The 4983-nt window shown below is 40.9% G+C and overlaps 1 pseudogene; it reads left to right on the top strand.

Moving 5' to 3' along the window:
- The first annotated feature begins 351 nt into the window (after positions 1-351).
- Positions 352-1131, top strand: LOC138075701 (small ribosomal subunit protein eS4, X isoform-like; annotated as a pseudogene).
- The last annotated feature ends 3852 nt before the right edge of the window (positions 1132-4983 follow it).

Raw genomic sequence — 4983 nt, 5'->3', positions numbered from 1 at the left:
AATAATTTCAAAAGCAACTAACAGTATAACTTCTATTGCAGGTAGTTTCTAAGAAAATACAGAGTCGTATCACTTTAGAAATATCTTAGGGGATAGATTTTCCTGGAGGAGGAAATGGCAATCCACTCCAGTATTCTTGCCTGGAAAATCCCATGGACAGAGCAGCCTGGCAGGCTACACTCTATGGGTTCAGAGAGTCAGACTCGACTGAACATGCATGCAAAAAAAATGGAGATAGATTTTATGAAAATGTTTGTTTTACCTTCCTTTTAATGAGAAGTATTTTCCCAGTTTTGGTCTAAACTTTCTATGTTTTAAAAGAAAGTCACTCTTTTCTTGCCTAGTGCAGCCATGACTCACGGTCCCAAGAAGTGTGTAGCAGCTCGAAAACATTGGATGCTGGACAGAGTGACTGGTGTGTTTGCCCCTCGTCCATCTACCTGGCCCCACAGGCTGAGGGAATGTTTCCCCCTAACCATTTTCTTAAGGAACAGACTTAAGTATGCCCTAACAGGAGATGAAGTAGAGAAGATTGCATGCAGTGTTTCATTAAGATGGATGGCAAAGTCTGCACCGATATAACCTACCCTGCTGGTTTTATGGATGTCATCAGCATTGATAAGACTGGAGAGAATTTTCGTTTGATCTACGACACCAAGGGTCGCTTTGCTGTTCATCGTATTACACCCGAGGAGGCCAAGTGTAAACTGTACAGTAAGAAAGATCTTTGTGGGGACAAAAGGAGTCCCTCATCTGGTGATCCATGATGCTCACACCATCTGTTACCCTGATCCCCTCCTCAAGGTGAATGACACCATCCAAATTGACTTGGAGACTGGCAAGACCATTGATTTTGTCAAATTTGACACTGGTAACCTATGCATGGTGACTGGAGGTGCTAACCTGGGAAGAATTGGTATGATTACCAACCAGGAGAGACATCCAGGTTCCTTTAATGTAGTTCATGTGAAAGATGTGAATGGCAACAGCTTTGCCACATGGCTCTCAAACGTCTTCCTTATTGGCAAAGGCAACAAACCATGGATCTCTCTTCCCCGTGGAAAGGGTATTTGCCTTACCATTGCTGAGGAGAGAGACAAGAGACTGGCAGCCAAACAGAGCAGGGGATAAAATGATCTCTATGTGATGTGATTGGAAAAGTCTTTGTACCTAATTAAAGATAATTCCAAGTGATTAATAAAAAGAAAAGAAAAAGAAACTCAACTACTAAAGTTAGAAATGGGTGTGGTGGCCTCTTAAGAAAAAGGCATGCTATTTGATTAAAATCTCAGCTCTTTTGATAGTTCTTAGCTTGAGTTAACTAACATTCAAGAATAACTTGATGTTTTTTTCTGTTGTGTCATTTAAAACTGCCAGTGTTATCCATTCCAAGGTTTACCTTTATTGTTATCAGCCCCCTCTTCCATCACCCAAAATTAAATTGCTGGCTTTCCTCAAATTTTTCTTATTTTTGATCAGATAAAATTTGCCTTCTTTGTGGTTTCAGGATGAATAGGGTGTACATGGCCTTTGGGCTTCATGTTGACTGAAAGTATAGCTCGCTAGCAACAAGGATCTTGCTGGCTGACTTCCGTTACATGTAAACACAAGCAAAACAAAAAGAAAAACGTGTTACACACGTGTATGTGTTAGCTCAGGCTACCATAACACAGTAACAGGAGCTGGATGGTTTAAACAACAGACTGATTTCTCATAGTTCTGAAATTGGTAAAGTCCACGATCAAGGTGCTGACTGGTTTGGTTCTTGATTAGGGCTTTCCTGCTAGAGTGTAAATAGATGTATTCTTATTATGTCCTCATGTTGAGGGGAGAAAGGGAGAGAGAGGAAGAGAGAAATAGGGAGAGGGGAGAGAGAATGGGAGCGGGAAAGAGAAAGAGAAGTAAAGGGAAAGAGGAGAAGAAGCAAGCAAGCCCCGTCGTCTTTAGAAGGGCACTAATTCCATGATGGGGGCTCCATTCTCATGACCTAAGTAGTTCCAAAGTCCCCGCCTCCTAATACCATCGCACTGGGGATTAGGGCTTCAACATATGAATTCTAGAGGGAGCAGGAATCAGTCCATAGCGCTATAGAGAGAGACAGCTTCTCTGCAGCAAATCCTCAAATGGGATTGTTCTTGCTTGCTTTGGAGACAAAGCATAAACAATTAATTATTCCAAAGCTGGCTGACCAGTAGAGGAACTAAACAGAATTTCAATCAATGACTTCTGAAAACAAAGTAGTCTTAGGACTCCCCTGGTACAAGGATGATTTGAAGAAGGAATAGCTTGTGAATACTTATAAAATCTCATTTCAATAAATTTGAGAGAGATGAAAGTGGCATTGCTACATTCCAATTATATTTAAATGAAATTATATTAGAGCACAGAGGTGGTGCTACTGGGTTGAATTTGGTTTATCTAAATAAACCCGGCATTGTTTTCATGTCCTGGTTTTTCCGTTTTTTCTTCATTTTCATCGCCTTTCCTCTGCACCATGTTAAGGTACCTTCCTTGGAGATATTCTTTCCCTGACCTCTAGTTCTGACAGTTTCCTCACTCTCATTTCTTTTCAGCCTCCTTTACTCCTCTAGGTCCCTAATATAACAATACTGATACAGTAGAAAGCACTAATTCTGAGCCATAACCATGTTTTCCTTAAGCAGATCCACTGCTATGTGGACAGGGACTTGTGAACACAATGTTCTACAGGATTTTTCATTTAAAATAATTTTCTGAAACCACATCAGCAAAGTACTGCTATGATAAACTATCCCCAAAGACATGGATGTACTTTTGCTAATCACAACCCTAAATTAAAATGGCATGTAATCATGGGATTCTACTTGTATTTATTTGTTCTCATGCATTTATGAAGGTAAACTCTGAGCTAGTGTTATTTGGATGTGGATTTCATGTTTTGTCCTCACCTAATCATTGAACTGGGCCTTTATGGAGTTGCTGGATCCCTTGGCATTCCATGGCAAGGCTATTAGCCTTGGTTAGAAGGAAAATTTGTGGAAAAACACACTGCTTTACGCTAAATTAGCTATTAACTACTTCTTCAAAACTTGTACCCAGTTTCTTCTGTGATAAAACTTATGATGGAGTTCATAAGATCCAAGAGGCTGAATGATATCATTCTAATAGTCTGCCATTGTTTGGCTTGATTGAAGAGGTTAATATTAGACCTTGAATAATACTCCTTGCTTCTTTTCCAAAGTCTTATAAAGTGCAACTAAGACTAAAGACACAATGCAGCTGTCTCTCTAATCTTGAATTTCAGATGAGTAATACCCAAAAGCAGGGGTCCCCAACCCCCAGGCCATGGGCTCTTACATGTCTGTAGCTTGTTAGGAACCAAGCTGCGCAGCAGGATGTGAGCAGCAGGTGGGTGAGTGAAGTTTCACCTGTGTTTACAGCCACTCCCTATCACTTGCATTGGCACGTGAGCTCTGCCGCCTGTCAGATCAACAATGATATAAGAAATGCAATGCTCCAGAATCACGCCGACACCATCGCATACACACCCCGGGTCCATGGAAAAATTGTCTTCCACAAAATCGGTTCCTAGTGCCAAAATTGTTGAGGACCACTGCCCAAAGGGGATTGCAGCATTTTATATCTGCCTGTAGCTAGCTCCAGGATGGTTTCCTATGAAGAGAAACTTGGTTCTAGGTGGGCAGTCACTGAAATCACTGGGATGGATTTTAGCCATGTTAGTTTAGTACAGTGACTCTTAAATGGGGCTATTTTCTCCCTCTTCTCCACTGCAACCAAGGGCATTTGGTGACGTGTAGAGACATTCTGGTGGCTAGAATTTGGGGGAGGTGGTGTATCTACTGAGCAGAGGCCAGAGATGGTGCTCAACATGTGATAATGCCCAGGACAGTCCCACACAACAAAAAATGATCTGACCCCAAATGCTAATAGTGCTGAGACTGAGAAACCCTGGTTTCAAAAAGGAGCATGTTTGGACCTTAGCAGTTAAAAGGCAGAAGGAGTATGGCAGCCCAAACTACGGACTATAATGCAGCTACCAAACAGTGACTTAGAGCTATGTGTCTCAATTTGTAGAGCTGTTAAAGATGTACTAAGTGGATAAAAGCAAGTTACAAGTGATGATGATAATAATTATTATTATAACCAATCTTTATTGACAAGTTACTCGGTCATTACATTAAATGCTTTAATTACATCATCCCATTAAATTCTTCCTACAATATGGGGTATACATTATTATTAATCCTGCCTTTATATACACTGACACTGAGGCATGGAGAAATTAGGTGAAGTTGCCTAAAATCACACGTTACAGCCTCCAGAGTTCACGTGCATCATCATTTCATGTGTGCTGTGTGTGTTAAGCCACTTCAGTCATGATTGACTCTTTGTGACCCCACCAGACTCCTCAGTCCATAGGATTCTCCAGGCAAGAGTACAGGAGTGGGTTGCCATTTCCTCCTCCAGGGGACCTTCCCAACCCGAGAATAGAACTCACATCTCCTACATTTCTTGCATTGGCAGGCAGGTTCTTTACCACTAGTGGCACCTGGGAAGCATCACTTCATATATATGCACAAGTACAATGATATGATACTAAAGAGTTTAACACAGCAATGGTTTCACCTCTACCCCCTTTCTAACTAGGGATGTTACTCCTCAAAGAGAAGCTCTTTTAATCATTTTTGCTTTAGATCTGTTTAACTTCACAACTCCGGATAATTACTAGACTTAAAAAAATAGAGGCAACTTATTGATTTGTTTATTTCATGTTTTATTTATCTCATGTAGCTCACTCATACTATGTGATCCCCTCTCTCCCTTCCCTCTCAGCTCTCTTTAAAAAAAAAATTATCATTCTACTTCTGTTGGTCACAGCTGCAACTTTGAATAACAGTGTAGTGCTTTGCTTTCATCATTTCCTAAATTGTACCACCTAGAGCCAGACATCCTGGAATGCAAGTCAAGTGGGCCTTAGGAAGC

The sequence above is a fragment of the Capricornis sumatraensis genome, chromosome 1 (genome assembly GCF_032405125.1).
Source record: "Capricornis sumatraensis isolate serow.1 chromosome 1, serow.2, whole genome shotgun sequence".
Classification (NCBI taxonomy): Eukaryota; Metazoa; Chordata; class Mammalia; order Artiodactyla; family Bovidae; genus Capricornis; species Capricornis sumatraensis.
Note: the sequence above shows the minus strand (reverse complement) of the source record. Positions and strands in the feature narration are given on the sequence as shown.